The sequence below is a fragment of the Oncorhynchus gorbuscha genome, linkage group LG02 (assembly GCF_021184085.1).
Source record: "Oncorhynchus gorbuscha isolate QuinsamMale2020 ecotype Even-year linkage group LG02, OgorEven_v1.0, whole genome shotgun sequence".
NCBI classification, from domain to species: domain Eukaryota; kingdom Metazoa; phylum Chordata; class Actinopteri; order Salmoniformes; family Salmonidae; genus Oncorhynchus; species Oncorhynchus gorbuscha.
Window position 1 is genome coordinate 32,941,199 of NC_060174.1, and position 12,220 is coordinate 32,953,418.

General features: G+C 40.4%; 1 long non-coding RNA gene and 1 pseudogene across 1 annotated transcript; one reads left to right on the forward strand and one right to left on the reverse strand.

Annotated features, from left to right (window-relative positions):
- Positions 1-290: 290 nt before the first annotated feature.
- LOC123992568 lies at positions 291-1,209 on the reverse strand. The gene is made up of 3 exons (XR_006831278.1): positions 986-1,209; positions 672-901; positions 291-539 (listed from the first exon to the last, which is right to left on the reverse strand). It is a non-coding gene; the product is annotated as an uncharacterized LOC123992568 (long non-coding RNA).
- A 58-nt stretch (positions 1,210-1,267) lies between these two features.
- LOC123992570 lies at positions 1,268-3,064 on the forward strand (annotated as a pseudogene).
- Positions 3,065-12,220: the final 9,156 nt, after the last annotated feature.

Sequence of the window (12,220 nt, forward strand, 5' to 3'; positions counted from 1 at the left end):
CCAACGAGGACTTGCACACAGTTGTTTTCACATTGCAGCACTTCAACTAGATGAGATGCATTTAAATATGGAATGTATTCATTATGGCTTATTTTTGCTTTGATAATGTGTGTTCTGTACAAAATTAAAATAGTGTGCAGCAAAATTAAATGGGTGACTAAACCAAGGCTGGTTTAAACTGTCATTTGTGGTGATTAAAATACTCTCACTCATGAATATCCAAATGACAAAAAAAATATTTTTCACATATCATATTGTTCACCATGACTGGTAATCACGATGGTCTCATTACTGTATCATACCTCTCTCTTCCAACTTCATATCCAATTCAACTAAACTAATTCTCATTTCCTGTTCTTCCTTCAGATATCTCATTTTATGCTCATGAAATTCTCTGGCTAACTTTTCATAAATGGTCATCTTTTTTGTTCTCTGCTGAAAGGCGATGGCAGCATCTTCTCTAAGGGATGCTATAGCAGATGTGGAGGGTACACCCTCACTGTGCACTGGCTCTTCCAACCTGTTCTGATTCCTTTCCTCTGGAAAAAGAACACCTTTAGAAGCACAAATAAACTCATATGGTTCTTAGAATAAAGGAGAATAAACATTGACAGACAGTGGAATATATTTACCAAAGGAAGTAACCAATTTACTTTCTTTGGTATATGTACCATTTGTGCTCAGATCTTCATCTGAACTGTCCAAATGGTCATCGTCTGGTATACCATCCAGAGGTTGGTCATCGTCTGGTATACCATCCAGAGGTTGCTGGTGCTCTATTATTCCAGACAGCAAGTCACTCGTCTTGTGTTTTTTTTTTGTGGTCCACCACCAGTAGTAAATCGCTCTCTTCTGATCTCTGCATTCTCTTTTTAAAGCAAGTTTAAGGTTCTTCCAGAGTCTATAAAGGCAGATATCATTCAATACAAGTGATGTCACAAACATATGCATATGAGAAATACTGATAATTATGAAGATATCTCACCTGAAGTTGTTGTAGTCTTTTGTTACATTTTCATTGAATTCACTGCAAAATGCAGGCCAACCACCTTTTCTTTTGCTCAGTAGCAGTAGTAGGGTATTTACTTTCAATAACTGGATGGTTTGACAAAATTTGTTTTAGTAGTGATTTATCATACTCACAAAAGTTTTTTGAACCAATTATTTTTTACCTCTGCAATTGTTTTGTCTTAAGATACATGTAATGGTGTTTTCTATTCCATGCTGGTTTTTATGAGCACTATTAGAACAACAGCATGCGCTCATACTTAACCTAATCAGGCTTAACCCAGGTGTTCTCATTTAGGTTTAGGCTACTTATCTTACTCCAGGACTCCATAGTCTCTGACTAACTAAGCCAAATTTAAGCCACGCTCATGAAAGCTACTTAAATGGCCTAGTTTAACTAGTACACATTAAGGCCTACTCCTGGCTTAATCTAAAAACCTGTCTGTGAAACTGGCCCTCTGAGAAGTAGTGTTATTTACTATTTTACACGTGCTGCTAGTCTTTGTTGACACCACAAACTCGCTGACTCCAGCTGTCAAAACAACAGGCCTTTGTCGTGTTAGAACAGAAAAAGGGAACATTTTCCGGACTTTCACATTGAGTAACTACTCTGTTTTACACTGTGAGCTCTCCAAACTGATTTCCCAGTCGCGTTCCAAAAATTCAGCCACACAAAAGTACGTCGAGAGCTACGCAAATGAACCACTATCACATCCGTTGTGTAGATTGTGTAGATCTAGGGTGCTTTCAAGACAACTGGGAACTTGGAAAACACTTGATCAAATCTTGACGTCAGTGATCTTCAGGTTGTCTCTTGTGTGAAGAGGACTTCAAGCAGACTGGAAGGTATGGCGCTGCCATTCAAGTTATCAGACGTTGTTCAGCAGATAAAGGTACAGGTATTTTGAGTTTTTGGCATTCAGATTTTTTAAATCCTGAACTGCTAAAGTTTAATGTCATAACATTCAGCTAATTGGTGCATGCAACTCAACCTCAACATGCTCATTTTATAATTTCTCTGTCTCTGTCCATCACCTCTTTCTTGGTGGGACAGGATGAGGTTGGGGAGCCAGAGCTGGTGGTCTGTGTATCTGTGGCTGGCACTCATGTCCGGTGTGAAGGTTGGTGCAATGCAGTACTTTTAGGTTCACTGTAGTAGATGTGATATACTTCTCATATGTTCACAAATTAATACAATGCATAATGCTACTGTTTCAGACATGCTTCTAACTAACAGATGTCCATGTTGAAGGACTTGGCTATGCTGACCTGGAGAATTGTGTGCCGTGTGGCCCAGAAATGGTGCTGAGGATCGCCAGCATCAGTAAATCCCAAACTACAGTAGCAGCTGGAGGGGAAGCTGTACCTAGATGCCCCTGTCCAGAAATAAGTCCCTGAGTTCCCCCAAAAACAGGTTAAGGGAGATGTAAGTTGAGTTCTTTAAGTTACATTAAAGATTCTATCAACATTCTATCAAATGGACATGATCATCTCACCTTGAACTCTCTTTTCCTACTAATGTCAATATTTGAATTATCAAAGTGTTGTGTCTTTCTTGAGGGTCTTTATTTGTTTATTTGATATCTAGGTGACTATAACCCCGCGGTTGATTCTCTCACCTAAGTGGCATACGGCACTAGAAGGATGCTAATAAGTGAGGGAGCGCATGGATAAGGCCAAACAACTTTTGAAACTGCCTGGTAAAGAGGAAAATGACTAATTCTATTACAAAGAGAACCCGAGGACAGCAGCACCATGTGCACGGAAACCAAACAGGGCCAGAAGAAAAAAATAATGAGTAAGAGGAATACTACCTGAAAGACAGCTTTGACAGTGTCATTCAAGCCTTTGCTCTTTTCCAGGACGATCCTCTCATTTTCAAACCTGGTAGGTACCATGTAAGAGTTATGGCTGTCAATCAAATCAACAAATTGAATCCTATGTGCATTTAAATGAATTGACAGGAAAGTAAACTTTCGCAGACGACACCATTCTACACCACACTACTAAACGCAGACGACACCATTCTGTATACTTCTAGCCCTTCTTTGGACACTGTGTTAACTAACCTGAAGACGAGCTTTAATGCCATACATCTCTCCTTCCGTGGCCTCCAACTGCTCTTAAATGCAAGTAAAACTAAATGCATGCACTTCAACCGATCGCTGCCTGCACCTGCCCGCCCGTCCAGCATCACTACAGGCATGTCGGTGTTCTGCCATGGTCGGCGAAGAGCCTGAATCTCAATCCCATTGAGCACATCTGGGACCTGTTGGATCGGATGGTGAGGACTAGGGCCATTCCCCACAGAAATGTCTGGGAACTTGCAGATGCCTTGGTGGAAGAGAGGGGTGTCATCGCACAGCAAGAACGGGCAAATCTTGTGCAGTCCACGAGGAGGAGATGCACTGCAGCACTTAATGCTGCTGGTGGCCACACCAGATACTGACTGACCTTTGATTTTAACCCCCCCCCTCCCCCTCCCTCAAATGCAGTTGACAGTGAGAGGACTTTTCTTTCTTCTTTTGCTGAGTTTTTAACTTCTCAAGGTAATCCATCTCCACAGCATTTTACATTCAGTGGTAACTTGGTGTAAGATCAGCTTGGCTTTTGAGTTCTGAGTATTTTTACAGACGTTCTGCACATTCTGTTTCAGGTTTCATCATTGAAATAAGAAAGGATCCATAGTAAACTGCCCTTATGTGGATGTCTCCTATAAGTGGGCAGGAGGTGGCTTTCTCTCTGCTGTGGGAGATCTGCTCCTCTTTGGGAATGCTCTGCTCTACAACTACAAAGTGGCCTACCTGAAGGGTGGTGCAGACCTCCTGTCTGGCTTCCTCAAACCAGAGACGGCACAGGCTCTGTGGGCATGGTGGACAAGACAGGTCTGCTGGGATAAGGATGGGCTGTATGCGCAGAGCTGGCTAGTGGTGGAGAAGGATACTGCAACATTTCCAATGGATGAATGATTTATCATCAGCACTCATTTGTATATTTGAAACTGCTTTTATACGTCTACCTTTTATTTTGTATTTATTATAAAATACAATCTTCAACTTTGGTGTGTAATGTTGTAAATCTTGATTGATAATCACCTTTGTGCAATTGAGACTATCCACCACTAGGTGGCAGCATTCTACTGCTTTTCTATAAATAGGAACCAGTGATTCCTGAAGTCACACGGTGAAGTGTATTTTCTAATTAGGTTGGACTTTTGCCCAATCCCCTCCCTCTCCTCGGTTTCTGGGTCACAGAGAGGTGGTCGACTAGTCTTTCGATTTGTTAGTAGGTAAAAGGCAGACAGTCCACCCCCTCCTCGATAGCTTCCTTTTGGCAAGGAAGCACAAGTGTAGCCTACTTCAGAAGTGTTGATATCTGCCACACCTCCAGCTGTGTGAAACCATGCACATGTTTAAAAATGATATGCTACTTCTAATTTTATCTGTAACTGTCTTGCACAGCAAACTTCATTTGTATTCATCACTTTACATGCATACTTTGGGATTCACCCCTGACGACACGCGAGTGGAGAAGGAGCTTCTAGGCTTGTTTGACATTGATGATGACAGCATGGTGACTGCCAACTGACTGATCTACAAGTGACTTTGCATCATTACTAACCACTCATATTTGTAAATCAGTCCGTCTCAATTTACCCAGGATGCTTAACAGTTTTGATACTCTCAAACACGGCCTCTCATTTCATAGAAGCTCATTTTTATCCATGTTCACACTCCTGCTGCCACTCCTGGATTACGTTTGAACTTCTTTAAAAGGAGGCGAGAGAGGATGAATGAGAGAGGAAGCAGAGGTTAAGCTAATTTAATTAAGAAAAGGACAATACCTCAGTTGCATACTCTTCTCGCCTCATCTCCTCAAACCCATTGGAGGAGAAGGTCAGAGGAGCAGGACTTATGGATCTACTCATCCAATAGGTTTTGAGAAGGAGATGAGAGAGGACGCGAGGATAATGCACTTGAGATCTTCCGACAGTCTTTTCAATACTGATAAGTACCTCAATTGTTTCATCTACTTTCTCTACTTCAGCAAATCAATTGTAGGCCGTGCTGGGTGGAAAGAGCAGTTTGCTTTAGGTCTGTTCAAGTTGTTGGGGTCCTATCATGGATCGAAATGGAATTGACTCCAACCTCGGTTTCCCTCATTACTGTCACATTAAAAACTATATAAAACACTTCAGGGGCACAGTGGTAAATGGGGGTGGTCTTCTTGGGCCATGAATAAATGAACATGACTCATAGTAGTTCATATGAGATGAGGGACCCAGTCTGTTGGTTGAAGTCTAACGTACATCTGAAATGGAACTGGTGACAATTATGGAGATTATATGATCTGAATTATCTATGATCCAGACTCATTGATGAACCTCCCATGAATGCCAGTACCACAATGTAAACCATTGTATTTATAGCGGATATTACAATCCTTACTTATAACTCAATTACATTACTTCAAAAGTCTTGATTGACATTGATTACTGAAGAAAACACAACGCCTTGTTTCCTCATACATGATTTATTATTGTGATTTGTGATATTCGCAAATGATGGTGTGTCTTTGTTGTATACATTCATTAAATAATACAAGCTTACAAGCTTACTGTAACTAATGCTCACTTCACGTTTGACTTGAAATTAAAGTTTCACAAATATATGCATTATTCTCCATTAAAAATAACTGTTCTAATTATCACCCCACTGTGCTCTAATCTACGGTATACCAGGCTCAAAGCAAACATTGTATTCCTTTGAATGAAGGCATCGTGTATCACTCGTCCATTTTTTAAGCATGCATTCTGTGTCAGAGGAAAATAGCCACTGGCATGAAATGCATTGTAACAGGTTATAATCTGTCCTACGCCCAGTCACACAGACTGGAGAAAAAGTGGGTGACTGTGTGTCTACAGCAGCTCCAGCTTTTGATGGCCACTCAAACAGGCTTGAGGTTTGATGCTTGATGCAAAATATTGAAGAGGTTTGTTGTTATTTGACCAATAGTATTGTTATGATCCTCTTCTTACCACCTCATAACATTCCAGTTTGTGTTAGGGTTAGTGCAGGTTTCTAAGGTGAGTCACAGAGGCAGACTGCTGAAAATAACTCTGACAACTGCTCTTTCTTGGACCTTAAAAGGCACTAATGTGGGCGTGTTCCTTTGAGCCAAGAAATGTTGTGATAGCTGTTTGTCCACATTGTAAATGGAATGCTAAATGTTAGGATTAGCTCTATTGATTCTGACTCATTTTGGTAGAATGCCTGATTGAGTGAAATGGGGTCGTTTTCAATTGGCGCCTCAGAATATAATATTCCCAACATAGAGTAGGTAAACAAAGGCTTTTATGAGCCACTAGTGGAAATGATAGATAATTTTACAACATTGACCTTTCAATAAGAGAATGTGCATTGGTTGTTTACTTTCATACAGACAATAGGTGTCTGCAGACACTGTAATGTAATGATACAGGAAGGCATTAGCTTGTCAAAGCCAAGTAATTATGATTGCATCACAAAATCCATCCACAGGTGGGAAAGGGGATACCTAGTCAGTTGCACAACTGAATGCATTCAACCAAAATGTGTCTTTCGAATTTAACCCAAACCTTCTGAATCAGAGAGATGTGGGGGCTGCCTTAGTCGACATCATCGGCACCAAGGGAGCATTTGTTGTTGGGGGTTAACTGCTTGCTCAAGTGCAGAACGGCAGATTTTTCCACCTTGCTGACTTGGGGATGCGAACCAGCGACGTTTCAGCTACCTGTTGTCTGTGTGATTGCAACATGGCTTTACATAGATAACCTATGGGTTTCGAGAGACAATGGAATGACTGCTAGGCTGAGAGGGAATTGGAGCAAACAGTGCAAGTATGACTGGAATCGTGGCAACTTTGCTTTGCTCTGGGCATCTAAATGACATTCCTCCTGCCTCAACACTTCCGGCATGCTTGTAAACATTGTTCTGTGGACTTTTTCAAAACCGTTAGCATGTTAACTCATCAGTTTTTATTATACCTAGCAAACGTTCCCAGAACATTAGCTAAGATTCCCATTAAGTTCTAGTTTTTTATCTAACATTAGGATGATAACCTTCAGAGATGTTTTAATTTTTTTATATGTATTTATTTTTTAACCCTTTTTCTCCCCAATTTCGTGAAATCCAATTGCGATCCAATTACGATCTTGTCTCATCACTGCAACACCCCAACAGGCTTGGGAGAGGCGATGGTCGAGTCATGCGTCATTCGAAAAACATGACCGGCCAAACTGCGCTTCTTAACACCCGTCCGCTTAACCTGGAAGCCAGCTGCACCAATATGTCAGAGGGAACACCATTCAAATAACAATCAAAGTCAGCCACCACCATGCTGTGGTGGATGTTTTTCAGCTGAAGTGACTGGGAGACTAGTCAGGATCCCACATGCCTTTTGAAAATTGCTGTGCAGTGACGCTCCCCATCCAACCTGACAGAGCTTGAGAGGATCTTCATAAAAGAATGGGACAAACTCCCCAAATACAGGTGTGCCAAGCTTGTAGCATCATACCCAAGAAGATCCAAGGCTGTAATCACTGCCAAAGGTGCTTCAATAAAGTCCTGAGTAAATGTGATATTTCAGTTAACATTTTTAATACATTTACATTTTAAATGTAAAATGTCTCAAAACCCGTTTTTGGTTTGTCGTTATGAGGCGTTGTGTGTAGATTGATGAGGGAAAAAACTATTTGATACATTTTAGAATAAGGCTGTAATGAAGAAAATGTGGAAAAAGTCATGGGGTCTGAATACTTTCTGAATGCACTGTAGATAAACCCTGGATTGCTGATACCATGTACAGTGGCTTGCGAAATTATTCACTCCCTTGGCATTTTTCCTATTTTGTTGCCTTACAACCTGGAATTCAAATAGATTTTGGGGGGGGTTGTATCATTTGATTTACACAACACTTTGAAGATGCAAAATATTTTTTATTGTGAAACAAACAAGAAAAAACAGAAAACCTGAGCATGCGTAACTATTCACCTCCCCAAGGTCAATACTTTGTAGAGCCACCTTTTGCAGCAATTACAGCTGCAAGTGTCTTTGGGTATGTCTCTGCAAGCTTGGTACATCTAGTCACTGGAACTTTTACCTATTCTTCAAGGCAAAACTGCTCCAGCTCCTTTAAGTTGGATGGTGTATAGCAATCTTTAAGTCATACCACAGATTCTCAATTGGAGTGAGGTCTGGGCTTTGACTAGGCCATAAATGTTTCCCCTAAAACCACTCGAGTGTTGCTTTAGCAGTATGCTTAGGGTCATTGTCCTGCTGGCAGGTGAACCTCCGTCCCAGTCTCAAATCTCTGGAAGACTGAAACAGGCCATCCATCATTCCTTAAATTCTGACCAGTTTCCCAGTCCCTGCCGATTAAAAACATTCCCACAGCATGATGCTGCCATCACCATGCTTCACTGTGGGGATGGTATTCTCGGGGTGATGAGAGTAGTTGGGTTTGCACCAGACATAGTGTTTTCCTTGATGGCCAAAAAGCTTAATTTAGTCTCATCCGATCAGAGTACATTCTTACATATGTTTGGGGTGTCTCCCACATGCCTTTTGGCGAACACCAAACGTCTTTGCTTCTTTTATTCTTTCAAAATTGGCTTTTTTCTGGTCACTCTTCCGTAAAGCCCAGCTCTTTGGAGTGTACGGCTTAAAGTGGTCCTATGGACAGATACTCCAATCTCCGCTGCAGAGCTTTGCAGCTCCTTCAGGGTTATCTTTGGTCTTTTTGTTGCCTCTCTGGTTAATGCCCTCCTTGCCTGGTCTGTGAGTTTTGGTGGGCGGCCCTCTCTTGGCAGGTTTGTTGTGGTGTCATATTCTTTCCATTATTAATAATGGATTTAATGGTGCTCCGTGGGGTGTTCAACGTATCTGATATTTTTTTTATAACCCAACCCTGATCTGTACTTCTCCACAACTTTGTCCCGACCTGTTTGGAGAACTCCTTGGTCTTCATGGTGCCACTTGCTTGGTGGTGCCCCTTGCTTAGTGGTATTGCAGACTCTGGGGCCTTTCAGAACAGGTGTAAATATACTGAGATCATGTGACATTTAGATTGCGCACAGGTGGACTTTATTTAACTAATAATTGGTTGTGCCAGATCTCATTTCGGGGCTTCATAGCAAAGGGGGTGAATACATATGCACGCACCACTTTTCCATAAAATATTTTCCGTAAAGTTATTTTTTTCATTTCACTTCACCAATTTGGACTATTTTGTGTATGTCCATTACATGAACTCCAAATAAAAATACATTTAAATTACAGGCTGTAATGCTACAAAATGGGAAAAACTCCAAGGGGGATGAATGCTTTTGAAAGGCACTGTATTGGCTATTGAGGGGCTTTGAAGCCCCTGGTCGGCTATATTGCCACTCCCCAGTAGGATACGTTCTCCATAGGAATTAATGGAATTCTAGTGTCACGCCCTAACCATAGAGAGCCCTCTGGGTTCTCCATGGTATATAGGTCAGAGTGTGACTAAGGGGGTTTCTAGCATTTGTATTTCTATGTTGGTGGTTTGTATGGTTCCCAATTAGAGGCAGCTGGTAATCGTTACCTCTAATTGGGGTTCATAGTTAGGTAGCCCTTTTCCCCATCTGCGTTTGTTGGATATTGTTTTGTGTGAGTGCATTCAGCACCACGTAGTTCACATTTTGTTGTTTGTTTATTGTTTTTTGTTTAAGTTGCACTTTAAATAAAGATGTGGAACTCAACTCACGCTTCGTCTTGGTCCGTCCTTTATGACAATCATGACATCTAGAGTATTTCAATTAAATGTTTCAAGGACAAAACTACATGTACTTTTTGTTGTTGTACTGGATACAGTGACATTAGTAATCTCATTAATAAATGAATTTCTAAAGTTTACAAAATATTTTTGCGATGGTGCGTGGGTGGATGCACGGTGGCTTCAACACGGTGCCCATTACCGTTGTCCAGTGTATATGTAAATCATTGGTGCTGATCGATGATCACTTTGACTTATCAGATCATGAAAAATAAGGCAGAGGGGACCATATCAAAGCATCTCAAAGTAGGAATTATATTGGGTGTGTTTTTTGAAGTTGAACAGTACATTTTTACACAATATTTACAGTTTGCCTAAATAGTCATCCTCTCATTTAGTAGAGTATAGCTGCACCACAATATCCCATGTTTTCTAAAGAAGCATGGTTACAGAATATGTGGGGTTGAACCAGCCACATAATTAACACTCTGAGCCACCAAGGTATAACTTTTCTGTCGTCTGTGTCCTGCTTGACATATGTCGTGGAAATTTCCTCTATTTACCAAATCATGGGAGCAAACCACACACACAAGTCAGAGTTAGTTATCAAAGTCCATCTTTAATTATATGAGCTCTATCACAATCCTGTGACTCTCAGGTAATTCAGTGTCTCTCAGTGAATTCTCTGAGAGCCCCATTACAATGCAACTGAGATCCTTTAATAGCAAAGAACACACATAGTCAGACAGCATAGACATAGTAAATCGTTCAGCTTTATATCAAATTGTCATTTAGATACAACCAACTCTAAATACAACCAATCCTGGACAAGATCACACAGACACACTGACTGGCACACAGACATTGTGGAGCAAAAGATATGTTTACACATGATGACACTTTGACCTCTCCCCTCTCTGCGGCCCATGCAACTTAGTCTTGACATAGAACAGATAACTGCAACCCCGCCACACTATTATCCAAAAATACCATTCTGATGAGAAGTAACTTACACACATTTGATGAATATAAAACATCTTACATATGTTACCAACAAATTCTGAATCTTCCACGACGCATATTTGACTGAAAAAAAAACGCAAGGCCACATATATCCCCTGGTGATGCAGATTATCAACATATAAAGTGTAAAAAATATGCTTGTGTTTTTCTGGACTCCATTCCCGCCTGCCCTGACCTCGAGCCTGCCTGCCATTCTGTACCTCTGAAACTCTGAACTGGTTTTGACCTTTTGCCTGTCCATGACCATTCTCTTGCCTACCCATTTTGGATTGTTAATAAACATCTGGACTCTAACCATCTGCCTCCGGTGTCTGCATCTGGGTCTCGCCTTATACCCTTATATCCTCAAATGTGAATTGTCACTACGCCAGGAAAGAAACATCATGTGAATGTACTGTATTCCAAGCTGCTTTAAGGAGCTACACTTGCATGCTGAGAATGTTGTGGTAATATTATTTAAAACTTCAATATAACATTGTCTAAATGTTATGAAGAACTCAAAGACAAAGTGTATATTGTGTGAACATCAATAGAATATTATGTTAAACCTAAAAGAACGTTCCTGTAATACTAGGTGAATGTTTTTTGCACCCTTAAAGAAACATTGTATAATCGTCCGCACAACTGGACAGTCTTTGTGTTTTGGGAACGTATCTTTTGTGATGTCCCCACAATGTTCCCACCAGACTGTTCCCACAACCAGTGGTGTAAAATACTTTAAAGTACTACTTAAGTAGTTTTTTGTGGTGTCTCTACTTAACTTGACTATTTATGTTTTTGACAACTTTTATTTTTACCTCACTAGACTCCCCCCAAAAAGTATGTGCTTTTTACTCCATACATTTTCCCTGACACCAAAAGTACTCGTTACATTTTAAATGCTTATCAGGACAGGAAAATTGTCCAATTCCCTGGTCGTCCCTACTGCCTCAGATCTGGCGGACTCACTAAACACACATGCTTTGTTTATAAATTATTTCAGAGGGTTATTTCAGAGTGTCTAGTTTTCTTAATATAAGGAATTTGAAATTATTTCTACTTGTACTTTTGATATTCAAGTATATTTTAGCAATTACATTTGATTTTGATACTTAAGTATATTTTAAACCAAATACTTTTAGACTTTTATTCAAGTAGTATTTTACTGGGTGACTTACTTGAGTCATTTTCTATTAAGCTATCTTTACTTTATGACAATTGGGTACTTTTTCCACCACTGCCCACAACTTAATGAAACATTCTGGGAACCTTTAAAGAACAGACAAAATGTGTTCTGGGAATTTTCTTGTACTACCAGGTGAAGGTTATTTTGCATCCTGAAATAAACATTGTGGACAGTTTTTGTATTTTGGGAACATATTTTGTGATGTCCTCACAATGTTCTAACCAGACTGTTCTCACAACCTAA